Below are 16,944 nucleotides of genomic sequence, written 5' to 3'. Positions count from 1 at the left end.
ACATTTTTTATCACCACAAAAATAGAAATACATATTCTACCTATTTAAAAATCTCAAAAATTCAAGAGATTACTATGAGGGTTATAATAAAAAGCTTATCTCTCACTGAATAAACTTTTAACTTATTGATTTTGATTCTGCTTGAATCTCGATAAATATTTAGCATCATTTTCTAGACGCCTAAAATTGTGTTTAATAGATGCATTTCAATTTTCCTTCCAATTCGACTTCTTGCGACTTTTGGCATAGTTAAGACTTTTGTGAGCCCTAAAAGCAATTTTTTTTTAACTTTATTAGGTTGAAATTTATATTTGTTGCAAAGGTAGTTCGACGTCCAATGACCCTGAAAAAGACCAATGAGCTTCTTGAGTAACCTCTTTCTTGACTGCAGTTTCTAGCAAACGTGATTGCCTCTATACCTCAGGATGATCTTCTCTGGCCTGTTATTGTAGTACCACACTGATCGGGAGAAAAGCTACAATTTTTGAAGCTTTGGAGCTTGTTATAGAGCTCTTTCCAAACGTCTCCTGGTATAACATCCAAGACGTTGGTGTCAAAAGCACCTTCTTTTTTTGCAGACTCAGTTGTTTCGGTAATCTAAGGTGGAGAGGTTGGTTCGTGATGCTTGCCTGTTGGAAACTGTCCCGTTGACTCACGTTTAATATATTTTCTTCATAGCTGTTAGGTTCTCCCAGCGCAGACCTTGGATAGGATCGGTGATTTCTGGTTGAATGCTTAAAATGGAGAGGATAATATAGGGTCGTCGGTCACCGGGGTTCCCTGACTTGTGACGAACAACTCTGTTCATGGCGTCTGCTAGTGAATAACTGACTTGGTTGAAGGAGGTTTGGGTGTATTATTCAGAGAGGCGGGAAATGGGGAGTCCCCTCTTCCCATGCATCTGGGCCCCCTTTACCGAGCACCTCCTCATGCACTCTACAAACTTGAAACTGTACGACTATAACTGCTTATATTTTTTAAAAATGCCTGGCAAGGCTTGTTTTTTTTTGTCAAACATCTTCCATTCATACTGAGTAATCTATGAATACTTTTTTTTTTATTCCCACACACTTAGAATATACCTTAATTTCAATTGAACGGCAAACCTAACCTTGCTCTCTTATAAGAGACCGTGTAAAACTGTAGATATTTCATAATTTTTTTCTCAAAAATATCCCTTCGTGAAAAATCTGAAAAAATTAATGTGCACTCCTAAAATGCTCAAATTTGACATACATTTTTTGGGCACATTTCTCTATTTTTAACTTTTCTTTCAAACCTCCTCAATAGTTGCCAGCTTTACATAGTCTTTTAGTTGACGAATCATCTCCGGAAATAGTAGTAAAAATGTATTTGTTGGCAAGATAATTTAAACTTAGAGAGCTCTTAAAAGAACCAATGAGATTGATCGTCAAGTAGGGAACGTAAATACTTGTAATGGCCCTGAAAAGGGCCAGTGGTGAAACTTTCAGCCATTCCTTATTATTATTATTGATAATGAAGAGCCAGCTGCGGGTAGCTTGACTCTTATCCTTTGAGTCTCTGTGTACGGAGATCGTACAGGAGGGAGGTACTCCACTGACCAAAGTATATCTAGTCTTTAGGTCGTTCCCCGCATAACCAACCGCTCATAGTTAGTTGGGCAAGTGGACCTGGAGAATACCTTCTCTGTAGGTATACCGTTGGGACGACCACAAAGAAGGAGGTTGTTGTAGCTGCCCGTACTCTTCAGGGATGTCTTCCCTGGCTCGCATTTGAAGTAGAAAATTCTCTGACGGCATCAGGTCAGATGGATGAACGGCCTCAAAGCTCTGAAGTACTAGAGCAGGTTGTGGCCAGACACGTCTTCTGGTATTCCATCGGAGACGTTGACGTTCCGAACGCCTATTTTCCGGTGGCACTCGGTGAATTTGGCGATCTGGGGTTAAACTCGATTTATTTCGCTTGCCCAGAATGTCATCAGTAGCGAGAATAACCAGCTGCATGACGCACTACTCTGTTCTCAGTGTAGTACCGATGATCGACTACGATAATCGTTAATTCGATGGGACATCTTCTAACCACTCTCTACTATCTTTGATTGCGGGTGGCTTGAATTTTACCTCGACGCCACCTAGTAGATCCTACTGAACTAAAGCGCAAAGCTAGCTCATTTTAGTAATTCTTGAAGCTCATTTATCGCTACTATTATTATTTAAAAAAAAAAAAAAAAAAAAAAAAAACAATCTGGGAATCATCAAGAATCAGTGTGCAAAATTTTAGCAAAATCGGTTCAGTGCTGTTTGCGGTTAGCGATTACAACGGTTTAAGCGACTTTGCTGTAAGTGACAGTTTAAGTGTAAGTTATATATAAGTAAGAAAACTAAAGAGAAACGAAGGATTTCTTTAACAAATACGACTTGCCTCAAGAATTCTTGCATCGTTTTGGCAATAAGTTAAAATTTTAAAATACATAACCTGTAAACTAATAGTCCGTATTTAATTTATGGGTTTCTCAAGGCAAAAAATCACCAAGGTTACAGAAATGGCTCGTATAGGTTACATTAAAAGCATAATAATGAAGTGCAACATGAATTTTTTTAGTACATAGTTTTAAATCTAGTTATGAAATTACTTTCGAGACCAGTTTTGGAATTTATTTTCTGACCAGTTTAATAGTATCGAAGCTGGTCTTAGTTCACAGTTTTTTCCATATCACTGCCCTGATAGCCCTATAAACTGTCACAGAGGCCAAATTCAGGTCTTTGCTGGGAGTGAAAACAGCATCTACAGTGAGTGTGACTGTAATATTTCACAGATAAGTTGACCAACAGTTTCAAAAGTGTTACATAAACTTGTTGTATCCAGACAAGAATACACTATAGGTTTTGTAAGCTGCCAATATACGAACTGAGGACCATCTACAATTTTACAAATGACTGTATAAGTCAGTGATAAGTATTTGCATATAAATACTTATTTGGACGCTTGTATAGCACAAAAGTGGATGCAGTTATTTTTAGAACGAAGTTCTTTATGTCACGTGCTTGGGGGGCTGGAATTTTAAAAATGACGGATTTTTATGGAACGAAAGTCGCTTATTAGAAGTCTCTTTCTCCTAATTCATTTTATTTCTCCCCTTACTCCGTCACCCTCACCCTGTCTCTTTCAACCGTGCTGGGCTAGTCTCCTGCATACCTCCTCTCGTCACTCCCTGTTTTGCCTCGCCCCGCCATTTCCCTTCACACTACACCATCAAAGCATTTACACCCAGCAATAATTGTTTTATTTAAACATAATTTTCTTTCCCCACAGTAATTTTTATTCAACTTTAAATTTTTTTCTTCAACAATTCTAAAAAAAAAAAACCACTTTCCAAGAGATTTGAACCCTTGACCTCCTACATACGAGCCGAGTATCTTACCCACTCTGCTACGAGCGCTCCCAACACGAGAATTTCGGTTTCTTCTACGTATACTGCGGTTCTACGTATCTATACTGCGGTTCGAAACTGAATTTTAATTTGAATATTTATTTACTGATTATTAATTGATTTGGTTCGATGATATGTTGTATTAATTATTCAATTATTTATTCGGTTAACTATTTGTTTTTCTTTTAATTGAATAATTATTTTTCAAACTTAAGTACAATTTTTTTTAGCAGCAGATTTTCCATGCATTCAAAATGTTTATTTCATTTAAATTAACTTCTTAATATTTAAATAAATTAACAAATAATTATTTTTACGATATTTTCATTTTTTTCGAAGTTTTCCAGCTTTTTTCCAACAGTATCACATTTTTTCATCGTTTTTTTATCAATGGTTTATTTATACGAGGTTCTATTAATACAGTAATTAATTTGATTGCGTTTCATTTTTTTTTGATTTTTTGTATTTAAGACTAATTTTTTTGAGTTAAAAACGCTCATAACAGTTAGTGGAGGGAAAGTTTAGAGAGGTAAGAAGAGCGCAAATATGTAGCAACGCTGGGAATAATTTTTTTTATATCGATATACCTATATATGCGTTTTTACGAATACTTGACCCTTTTTTTCTTATTTTGTTAAAAAATCAACTTGATTAATTTTAAAATTTTGTAGATTATATAATAGTAATATATCATACAAAAATTTGGGGGCTTTCAACAGAACATTTTCTTATAAATTTAATTTTATGTGATTCTTCCATGAGGTTACATAATAAATTGTGGTTTTTTTGAAATTAAACACATAAAAAATGGTACAGTTAAACGATCTGCAATTTTTGTGGGTATTTCTTATGCTATAACGAATGCACGTTTCGATGATATCTATTAAAAAATCTGTATGTGATGAACGTCCTGTAGCGACCTTCACTGCCATGTAATGATGTAATTTTACCCTATTGAAGATGAAAGCACACAGTCTTGTACTGGCTAGCCTGTCAGCACGTCGTGCCATGGCTTTAATCTAAACTATTCTTATATACATTATATGTTTGTTAATAATTGTTTACTCATTTGATATTACAATATTCATTAAAGCCGCACCCAATTACTGGATATTGTAGTTCAAATAATAACTGCACCACAGGCGATACATCGCATAGGGTTATTTAAAATATCATTTCACACAAGGTACCATTATCGATATTTTGATTCATATATTCTTTGCCACAGAATATTATAGAAGTATAACTTCATTTTTGAATGCCCGAGCACCCACTGTCCACTGGTTTAATTTATCCATTACTAACGGTGATACGGGCATTTAGAGTTTCAGCTGTTTTTCATCCCAAAAATTGCAAATTGTTGGTAATGCCATGGCTACATACTCGTCTGTAGAGATATATGCATAGTGGACGGTCTGAATGTTTGTTTTAGTTGTTAAAACGATTTTCTAAAAGTATTTTTTTCAATTTTTGTTTACTAGGCCCTAGCTTAGCTTAATAATTTTTTTTACACCTAAAATTACCTTCTAGGCAGTCCACTGTATCACTACCAACGACTTCAAAGCCATAGCATTAATTTAATTTTGAAATATTTAGCCAAAAAAAAGCCAAAACTTAAAATTGAAAATTGCAACTAACTAAAAAAAGAGCTGCATCTGAAAGTTGTAACTTTTCTTTCTTCCAGTGGCAACTTCCAGTTGCAATTTTTTTTTTAGTGGGAATTTCCAGTTTTAAGTTTTGTCTTCTTTTTTAGCTAAATATTGCGAAATTAAATTAATGCTATGGCTTTGAAGTCCTTGGTAGTGATACAGTGGACTGCCTAGAGGGTAATTTTAGTTGTAAACAAATTCAGGTGAAATGAGTTCAAGTCCTTCAAAATCAAAATCGAAAAAGTCAAAGGAATTGACGAATTTAACAAATGCAATGATAAACAATTAAAAAACAAAAATAAAAATAAAGGTTTAAAATGAGAATAAAAAAATTAAATGTAAATAAAGAAATAAATAATTATGAAATTATAAGAAAAATGAAATGGAAAATAATATGAAAAATAATTTAAAAATATATTTAAAAAAAGTGAATGAAATCAAAAAAGACATTAAAAAATAAAATGAAATGTAAAAAAATGAAAAATAGAATAAAATACAAATAAAGGAAGTAAAATTAAAAAAAAAAAAATGAAATAAAAAAAGGAAATGAATTGTAAAAAAATAACAACAAAGTGAAAAATGGAAAAAAAATGAAATGAAATCAAAAAGGGCATAAAAAATACAATGAAATAAAAAAAAATAAAATAAGAAAAGAAATGAAGAAAGAAAATTAAATTGAAATAAAAAAAGGAACGAAATAATGGAATTTACAAAAAAAAGAAAAAAGTTAAAAGAAACAAACCAGGGGGTATAAATGGGTAATGGGACCCACGGTAAGAAAGAAGTTCTTTAAACAAGAGATGAGTGCTGAAAAATAATTAAACGTGAGATGTGTGTCGAAAAACATCATAAAACAAAGAAACACAGTTTTCTAGGTAAAAAGGGGGTCGAGAGACCCATAGGAAGAACGAAGCTCTATGAGAATAAGTACTGCATTCATGTAGTTCGGTAAAGCAAAAACTTGAAAAACAAATTTTAAAAAAATAAATAAGAAAATAAGTTCAGTACTCACGATGGTTGAACTTCGTGAGTACGTCGTGCATGAATACAGTACTCATGAAGTTGAACCATCGTGGGTACTGAACTAATTTTTTTTTTTTTTTTTTTATTCGTTTCTAAAGTTGTTGTTTCACTGAACTACATGAACGCAGTACTTATTCCTATAGAGCTTCGTTCTTCCTATGGGTCTCTCGACCCCCTTTTTACCTGAAAAACTGTGTTTTTTTATTTTATGATGTTTTTCGACACGCATCTCACGTTTGATTATTTTTCAGCACTCATCTTATGTTTGACTTTGTTCTAACCATAGGTTCCATGACCCATTAATTTTTATAGCGCTCTCTTTCCGAAAGCTGTGTTTATGCCTGTTTAAATGATGACAATATTGCCTTTCGGTCAATACAGATCAATCAATAGTTTCTATGTGCAATACAAGGGTTAAGATGAGTTTACACATGCACACGCTCAAAACTGGCTTATACAGTGATTTGTGAGGTTGTGGATGATCTTCAGGAACTGTGTTGGCAGCTTATAAAACCCATTGTGCATTTATTTCTGAATACTACTAGTTGATTAATCACTTTAAAACTTTTTTTCAACTTGTCAGTAAAACATTACAGTCACATTGCCTGTAGCTACTGTCATCACTTTCAGCGAAGAGCTGAATTTGGTCACTGTAATAGTTTACAGGATCATCAGGGCAGAGACTTTATAAAATGCTGTAATATTAGGTTAGTCTTAATAATAGTTTTAAAATCAGTTATAACATTATTTTTTACCTATTTTTAAGACCAGTTGTGTTCTCCATATTAAAAAATTTAAGTGGCATGGCTGTAAAGAGCTTTAAATTTAACCTAAGAGCTATAGTTTGTTGATATTTTAGTCTTTTTTGATCATAAGATATGAAATGATATAGGAGGTAAGTATAAAATTGTCACTTTACACACAAAAGTATGTGTCATAATCTTATAAAAACATCGAGAAACCTTACATGTAGAGATAGTTACATGTTCACGTGTTAAGAGATAAACGTATGAAATCAAAATTTTTTGAAGTTCAACTTTCTTATTAAAGAAAGTGTGTTAGTATTGAGTTTTAATATAAAAAAAAAAAACAAAACAACAATTTTTTAGCAAAGAGGTTCAAAGTTAATTTATGACTGTGTACAGATGTTTACCGCACACACATGTATATATTTATATTTTTGTGCATATAAACAATTTTTAGTAAAGAGGATCAAATTTAATTTATGACTGTGTACAGATGCTTACCGTACACACGCGCACACACACACATACATACATATATATATATATATATATATATATATATATATATATATATATATATATAACATATATTAGTGGGGTTTCACCCTCCTATGCGTACTGCGCGCCCCCCATTAATAGAGTAATAATATAGAATTAGCAGTAAGTTGCTTAGTCGGAGGTGCTTGTGTTGCTACTTATTTATTTAAAGGCTAATAAACTGATTTAAATTTGGTTGAATAAAACTGGCAAAAAAAAAACAGCTTAGCAGATTTAAAATCATACAGCTATACTTTTTCACACTCCTGCGGGCCTCGTGCGCTGATTCTGCATTACCAGATCATAGTTGAGTTTAAAAACATTGTAATTGATGTGCTCAATTTTTAGTCGCTGAAATTTCAGAGCGATACACGAATGTTCAGAGATATATATATATTTACTTCTTTACTTAAATAATTATTCTCTTTAGAAAAGTAATAACCTATGATTATACTGCAGAATATCAAAAACGTGATTTACCACATGCACATATTCTTGTAGTACTACAACCTCAAAATAAAATAATTTTACCTGAGTATATTTATGAAATTATATGTAAAATACCTTCGAATAACAAGAAACTTTCCAAATTGATTATTTAACACATGCTTTGCGGTCCTCACACTAAAAAAAGCCCATGTTCAAATACATCCAATAACAAATGCATTAAAAATCTTTCCAAACAATTTTCTAACGTAACATCGTTAAAAAAATGGTTATCCCGAACATATCAGAAAAATAATATTTTAGATCATCACGTACACAAGACTAAAAATAAACATAAAATTACTATTGACAATGGTAGTACCGTGTAATAAAACTTTCGTAATAAAATATAGATGCCACAGAAACGTTCCATATTGTGCATCTATTCAGAGCATAATATAGTACATAAATATATTAAATTTATTAAATTAAATTTAAGATTAAGTAATTCTGATAACAAAATTTTAGATAAAATGAAAAACTATGTTGATAGTAGTTATTTCAGTCCCATGCAAGCAGCATAAAGATTGTAAGAATATCCAATTTATAGTCAGAGACACAAGGATGTACATCTTGCTGTGCACCTTAAGAATGAACAAAAATTTATTTTCGAAGAAAAAAAATCGGAAAGATAATAAAAAAAAAGGCAAACGCATCTTACAGCTTGATTTAACTTAAATCAAATTGATAATTATGCAAAATCTTTGAAAAATTTCAATACGTAAGAAAACTATATTTTCAATAATCAACTAATTATTCAGGTAAAAAGAAAAAGAATAATAAAAAATACTGCAATGGGCAGATTAAATACAGTATCATCAAAAGATTGTAACTTCTCTTTTTTAAACCAGTATTAAATAAAAAAAAAATAGAGCAACTTCATTTGAAAATGAAAAAACATATAAAGATATGAAATATAAAACATTTAAAGATAATGCGATTGCCATGAGTTTAATCGAGTATGATCCACAGATTGACTATATTTTCCAAGAAGCTAGTACTTGCATGGTTCCTCATTGATGAACATTATTCCTTGCATGGTTTTCAATATCAGAGAATTTACAAGGTGATAAAATTTGCAATAGGTACAAAAACTTTTTTTCTAAAGATTTCATTAAAAAAAAGAAAAATAATAAATTATGGTCACATCGATGAAATTTTTGAACTTAAAGACAAATCATTTAAACTATTTAATTCATCTATACCATTTAAAATTGACTTACAAAATAATGATGACGCAGAAGAAGATCCACTCTGTAAAGATACGTTCGATTCCGTGTATGCTCAGTTGAACAATGAACAAAAAAATATTTTCAAAATTGTAAAAACGTTAAAAAGATTGATATTATACATTGTCCTGAAGAATCAGGAAGAACCTTTTTATATAAAATATAAATTTATCACTTCATATCACATAGAAAAAAAAATTTGTCAACGGTATGGACTGGCATTGCGTCAGTACGACTACTAAAAGGTATGATCAGTTATGGAACTTTTTGCTTACCTTTGGATTTAAAAAATTTTAAGCCTGCATTTTTTAAAATTAAATCTGAAAAAAAAGTACGTGAAATGGATTTGATGATTTGGAATAAGGCTTCTATGATTCCGAAAAAAGCTTTATAGATAGTAAACATAATTTTGCGCGATGTATGCAGTACACACGTACATTTTGGAAATAAATTAATAATTTTTGGAGGAAATTTTCGTAAAACACTTTCTATTGTAAAAACGGTAGAGGCAATAGAATTATATTAATAACTATTAAGTCATCATTTCATTAAAGTTCTTTTTCTATATTTTAAAATTAAATACAAACATTTGTTCGGATGATGAAAATTTTTCTAAATTGTATTCAGTAATGAAAGAGGGAAAATTAGTTTCACTGATCATTCCTGAAAAATGGAAAATCAATAATGTATGTTTAAATATTTACTAAAAATTTCCAATCTTTATTGAATAGTGTGAGTATGACTTCTCATAATGAATACACTATTTTTTTAAATAACAAAATTTTAAATCTAGTGAAAGGAAATACGACAACTTATTATAGCACGGATAATGCCACGTACAAAGGTGTTGATAAATCGGGTAACATTTACATAAAGATCCCTTTTGTCGTGGAAAAAATAGTTGATTCTGTTGGAGGAAACGATACTAACATAGTGCAAATTGGTACTCCATATCTACTTTTTAATCTAAGGATAATGCTAATCAGTGTTAAAGTTCCATTTTATCTAGCCAAGAAAATACTCACAATATAAAGAGGGAACAATATTACATTTATTTGTATTCAACTATTTCATAGGTTTTTAAAATTTAAAAAGATGTTAAACGATTAAAATATTTTTCTTTATAAGCTTATTGATGTTTTTATTACTTTGATGTTTCTTCACAGTTATGTATTTATTGTATCTGTAAACTCTTATAACCTTGATGTATATGTTTAAACTGTAATAAAATAGTTATCGTAGAAAATCAAAATTGCTATCAAAATCTTGTACGTAACTAAAGTATAGTCTAAAAATAATAAGTAAGTATTTTGAATAATGCACAGCACACTAAATAAAAGGCAATTTTTGCCATACATTATGCATTCCCATAAAACTTGATAATATTGATAAGAAATTTACAAAGCAGTTGTAATTCTACTTATCTAAAAAGGGATACTACCCAATTAAATACCACATTTAAAAAATTAATGTTATTATTATAAAAATTGTTGCGGTAGGTGACAAGGTCTCTCATAACACTCTTGCTGTTGCATGATTTTGTGGCTAATTATTATAATATCCATGCAATTACATTGAAATCCGGTGTTTGGATGATCAGATGGCTTTAAAATATGACAGTATAAGGAGCAGACAGTATTAACTTAACAGCATCACTCTTGCAAATGCGTTGATATACCCTTGTATACAGCTATGCTGACGATATCTCACACCTCACTGCTTACTGACTCAGCACAATGACGATGTGGCAACGCTGCGCGTTTATACAGCCACACCGTGGCATTCCAACCCCTTCTAGGAGTAGTTTGGAACGTTTTTTCAATAAAAAATACAATTCCAACGGTTTGTATACCTACCTATATTTTATACCTTCTCGTCTCGTCTCGAAATTTTTGGGTCTTGGTCTCGAAATTTTTTTCAAGTCTCGCCTTGAAGTCTCAAAAAAATTCCCGAGACCTTCGAGACTCTCGGAAGTCTCAAAAAAATTTTCAAGTTCTACGATACTTTTGGGAAGTCTCGGTATGGTCTCCAGGAAGATTTTAGAGATTTTTGAATTTCTTCAATGATCATCGGAAAGCTTGGAATACGGTCACGTACATGTGTATGTGGATTTCCAAAAAGTTCACACGATACAGTTATACAGATTTAAGCTTTTTTCGGTTCGCATAACATGTATTTTTACAATTTTTGTGACCACAGTCTTATGCCACGTTCTGACAGAGGTGGTAGGCCGTGTGTTGCATGGTGCGTTAGTGCATTACTAAGTTGCGTATAGCTCATATAAAATCGTGGGAGTGAGAGACAGGTCAGAGGACTTAGTCTTTTACGCACCTTTTCGTCGCTTCCAAATGTTTCATGAGCTTTACACACGACGCAGCAAAGTATTGATGCATATTATGTAACCCGTGGCCTTCCACCTTTGCCGAGCACATCTCACTCCCTCTCGCAGGTGCAAACGTCCCGTCAATTGCCGCTTCGTCAAAGCGCGGCTTGAGACTGTGGTCATATAAATTGTGAAAATACATATAATACGTACCAAAAAAAGCTTAAGCCCGTAAAACTGAATCGTGTGAGCTTTTTGTAAATCCACGTACACATGTATGTGACCGCAGTCCAAGCTGTCCGATAATCATTGAAGGAATGAGAAAATCTCGAAAACCTTCCTCAAGACCACACTGAGACTGCCCAAAAAGTCTCAAAGGTCTTAAAAATTTTTTTTAAGACCTTCAAGACTCACAAAAGTATCGTAGGTCTTGAAAATTTTTTCGAGATTTCCAAGAGTCTCGGAAATTTTTTCGAGATTCTAAGATGAGACTTTGTCACTATTCACTATTACACAGAAACGAAATACAAGTAAAAAATTTGTATATAATTGTAAACGTTTATACGGTTTTTGTTATTTTTCAAGAAAAAGAAAACTCATAAAAAACACTTTGTATTATACATTAGAAAATGATCTGGACGGTCTCATTGTTTTAGCTATATATAAGAATACAGGAGAAAGTCAGAGAAAGTATTTATAAAATGTAGTTGTTAAAAATTTGTTAATTTTAAAAACTGTATCAATTATAAGGAAATTTCATGAAGAAATTATTTGGTTGCATAAGGCTCTAAAAAATTTTTTTTCGTATTACTATTTCTGCATCATTAATTACTTCCGTTGCAATGCGGAATAAGTAATTGCATTTTCTGTAAATGCAATAAATCAGCCTCAAGAAGGTATACCCAAAAGATGCGTCAACAAGTCATCTCCTAGATTTATTTTGTATGAGCAATGTTTTTTTAAGATTGGTATTGCTATTAATGATACTATAGGTTATTATCACGTTGTTTTTTTTAATTTGAAGTCTTTTAAAAATTTGTAGGATAAAAATCCCAGCTTTTCTTGAGACAATTAAGCTAGTATTGGAACTATTTCCTACAGTTAAAACCTTACTTTGGTAGTCACCCTATCACAAAGATAAATTAGAAAATGGGGTAGCTACCTCTGTATGTTTATATGAATGCTACAAACGTAAAAGAAGAGAACTAAAGAAACAATAAAATAAGACGTCCAATGACAGTTCATTGATAACTTAAAATAATGTTCAATGGTGGTACTGTCGAATTTTGTATTTAAAAAAAAAAACGACGTTTTGGCCGTTTGAATAATGTCCCGGCCCTCATCAAGTACAAAAATCTATGAGTAATAAAAATTCTTTACAATACAAATTTTGGTAAGTACAATAAACGCAAACTAAGTCAAGTGTACAACATACCTCTGACCGTAACGAAAGGGATGTGAAATCGTAATGTAGTCAGAGTTTCAAGTTCAGTTGCTTTTATATCTTGCACATACACAAATGACATAGTATGCGCACGCGTTGTCTATTAATATAATTATTGAAATAATGTATATTCAACATTTTGGAAAAAGGCGCTTTTTGTTATTTTGGTTTGTGTCTGAAATTTTTGTTTGATCAAAATTAAAGTTATGTCTAAATTCAATGTTATGTTGTCATAGTACAGATGAATCCTTTTTTTCTCTATGTCTCTTTTGTGTTCTGCCATTCCTAATTTTACAGCTCTTGAATAGTAGCAGTTGCAATTCATTTATGGTATGTGGTAAACGACATTATTTTTATCGAGTGGTTCGATTACATCTTTTCCAAGTGAAAAGATCGAATTCAATTTATTGTTCAAACTGTATACAAGACCACTGTGAAGTTTCTTACAATAATATTTGACAGGACCGTGCAAGTGGGAAGTATACGATAATGATAAGATTAGATTATAATTATAATTATTTCTATTGCAATTGTTAACCATATGAATGTTTTTTAAGGTATTTATTCTTTTTTTTAAAAATTTATCTACAAATTTTTGAGGATACTTGTTAGCTAGTAAAAATTAATTGATTAATTTTAAATTATCGTTATGAAATTGAGTCTCTGCTAATTTAATGGAAAAGTCTACTTATGTGTAAATAATACCTATTTTATGTTGTATTGGATGGTGGAAGAGAAAATTCAAGTATTGGCCTAAGTGTGTGGGCTTTTGGTACCAATTAGTTAGTACTGTGTTATTTTGTTAAATGATAATTTTTCAATCTAAGAAACTAATGCTGCTGTTATTGCATATCTCAATAGTGAATTTTAATTCCGGACAACAGCTATTAAAAATGTTCTTAGTATAGTTAGTATAGTTATTTAGCAGGCACACATATGAGGATATCATCCACATACCACACATACAGTGGAACATCAAAACGTAACTTTTTTTCAGCATGAAATTTGAAGCAAACGCATTACAAGATCACATAGTACTGAACTACAGGGACTGCCCATTGGAGAGCCAAAAACTTGTTTATAAAATTTTTTGTTGAAATGGAAAAAAGTTGAATTAAGAATTAAAGATACTCCTGTGCAAAATTCATTGAGAAAAACATTGATTTTACTATTAATGAATTTCCAAAAACATTTGATTGCATTTATAATTAAGGCTTTTCTAGTGTTAGTAAATAAACTAACTACATCTTGACCAATAAGAGTGAAACCTGGTAAAATGATAGTATCATTTAATTTAATTTTCAACTCATAACTATTTTTTAAGTGCGGTTTCGCCATAATTGATTGTATAACGTGTGTATACTATGTCATTTGTATACGTGCAAGGTATAAAAGCAACTAAACTTGAAACTCTGACTACATCATGATTTCACATCCCTTTCGTAAGAGTCAGAGGTATGTTATACACTTCACTTAATTTACGTTTATTGTATTTTACCAAAATTTGTATTGTAAAGAACTTTTAATACTCATAGATTTTTGTACTTGATGAGGGCTGGGACATTGTCCAAACGGCCGAAGCATCGTTTTGTTTTTTAATAAATACAATATTTGATAGTACCACCATTGGACGTTATTTAAAAAAAAAAAAAAAAAAAAGAACTGAGGAAAGCTGGCTTTGTGTCTAATAGTCTAAGTTCTGGTGAAAGTATTGAACCTTTTAGTAAGTGTTTTATTAAATCGATTGATGCTTAACAATATATAATACTTAGCACTATACATGTATAATACTAAGTAAAATACTAATACACTGTAAAATAAAATTTTAGATCTTGACATATAACTGTTCTTTAAAATGAATGTATATATTCACCGGTAAATTACTCAGTGCAGCAGTGTGTAGCTAAAAAGTCATATAAAAATATACATTAATTCAAATTTGTCGGGGTTCATGCATTTATAAGTTGTCAGTGAAAGTAGAATGGGATGACGCGGGAGTGAATGGCGGATGATGTTCAGATTTTTTTTTGCATTTTGTAATTATAAAAACTTGTAGAGAGATAAATGAAGGGATATAATTGAGTAGGCGATATAAGTGAACTTAAAAGGTCGTTTCTTTGTATTTTCAGGTAAGATAAAAATGTAATTGTCATAGTTAAACGATTATTGTGGTAATATTGTAAAGGCATGTTAAATTTTTATTTTCAGAAAAACAATTTGTGGTTTATTTTGAAAATTTTAAGTTATATATCTTATAAAACGATATTTTTGTCAACTAAAAGAAGATGGACCGGCTGCACTTTGAGTTAACGATGATATCCTCAAATAATGGTAAATCTAATGTATTATCCATAACCTTAATATCTACAGAAAAAGGAAAATGTTCAGTGTTAGAAATATTCGACAAAGACTTACCGAGAAAAATCTTTACAGATGCATCAGGGCAATATTAAAACAGACACAACTAGACGGTAAAGATGAACCGGTAGCATATTTTTCAAAAAAATTAAATGAACCTCAAAAATGGAAAAAAGCTATATATTTAGAATGTTTTGCTATGAAAGAAGCAGTTACATACTGGCAACACTGGCTAATTAGAAGACGACTCACTATTTACTCAGACCACGAACCTCTAAAGAACATGAACATTAAATGCAGGATGGATGAAGAATTGGGTGATCTCGCATATTACCTATCTCAATATGTCATTACAGTAAAATATATACTTGGCAAAATAAATATAGAAGCAGACTGTTTGAGCCGAAACCCTGTATTAAAATCAGAAGATAACTAGGAGGAACTATTGAAAACAGTTAATTTAATACAAGTAAAAGATATAGTTAAGGACCAAGAAAAAATAAAACAATAAAAGAAAAAAAACAAAATCTACTACACAAAAATAAAATCTATTATAAAAAAAATGAAGTAACATCGAAAGATTATACTCTCAGAAGAATTTAGTAAAAAATTTATCAAAAAGGTGCATATAGATTTTGCCATATTGGAATCAGACAATTGCGGGAAAAAAAGTCCAATTTATACAGCTAAAAACCTAAAAAAAAATATCATAAATATTTGTAAAACATGCAAAATAGGAAAAAAAAATCAAGATGTCAAAGAAAATTCCAATTAATCTCACAACTGGGACCAAAGACAAAACCATTTGAGATAATGTCAACAGATACTATAGGTGGCTACATATATAATGGCAACAGATACTATAGATACTTCGGAGGATCTAGGTCAACGAAAAAATATTTACACCTTTTAGTAGACCACTACACAAGATATGCGTTTATTGCGATTTTAAAAATACAGAACGCGAGTGACTTTATAAAACTAACAAAGAAAGTACTCGAGACAGATGAGATTGGAATAATTCTGACAGATCAATATCCAGGCATCGATTTAAAAAAATTCAAACAATATTTTCAGGAGAATAACATTAAACTAATTTTTACAGCTGTGAATACACCATAATCTAACGGCTTTAACGAACGATTAAACCAAGCAATGGTAAATAAAATTAGATGTAAATTAAATAAGAAAAATAATAAAAGATCATGGGCAACAGTAGCAAGAGTATGTATACAGAAATATAATGAAACAGACCACTCTGTTACAGTTTTTGCACGAAAATATTCACTGGATACAAACATCAGTATTTTACCAAATCAAATTAAAACAATAGAAAAGGAAGACAAGTGGATTGCTTATAGCAGATAAGCAATAAAGAATACAATAAAATCCCATAAGTACAACAAGAAAATATTTGATAGAAATAGGAAAACGCAAAAATTCGAGATAGCAGATAGTGTATATGTAGGAAATAGAAATAGACTGAACAAAAAAAAATTAGACGAATTAAAAAAAGGCCCTTTAAAAATAATAGAGAAAATATCGAACTCCGTTTATAAGATTGATATTGGCAACTGGAAAACAGAATCATTTTATTCCACATAACAAAATTATAGCCTGTCACAGCAGAAGATGAAGTAGAAGTAAACGAATCGGCAGATAACTCGTAAATGCATTGTATGGATTATATTATTTAAAATTTTCGCTCCTAGGGAGGGGGGTGTAATGAAATGATAT

The 16,944-nt window shown here is 31.2% G+C and overlaps 1 protein-coding gene across 2 annotated transcripts in view; it reads right to left on the bottom strand.

Moving 5' to 3' along the window:
- The window catches only part of Dph2 (Diphthamide biosynthesis 2), a 371,254-nt gene that overhangs the window by 41,495 nt on the left and 312,815 nt on the right, over window positions 1-16,944 (bottom strand). The gene's annotated exons all lie outside the window — the stretch shown is intronic.

This window comes from Copidosoma floridanum, unplaced genomic scaffold, assembly GCF_036245765.1.
Source record: "Copidosoma floridanum isolate Cflo_tuat_1 unplaced genomic scaffold, Cflo_Japanese_pri ptg000004l, whole genome shotgun sequence".
Classification (NCBI taxonomy): Eukaryota; Metazoa; Arthropoda; class Insecta; order Hymenoptera; family Encyrtidae; genus Copidosoma; species Copidosoma floridanum.
The sequence above is the reverse complement of the archived record's forward strand: the minus strand, read 5'-3'. Positions and strand labels throughout refer to the sequence as shown.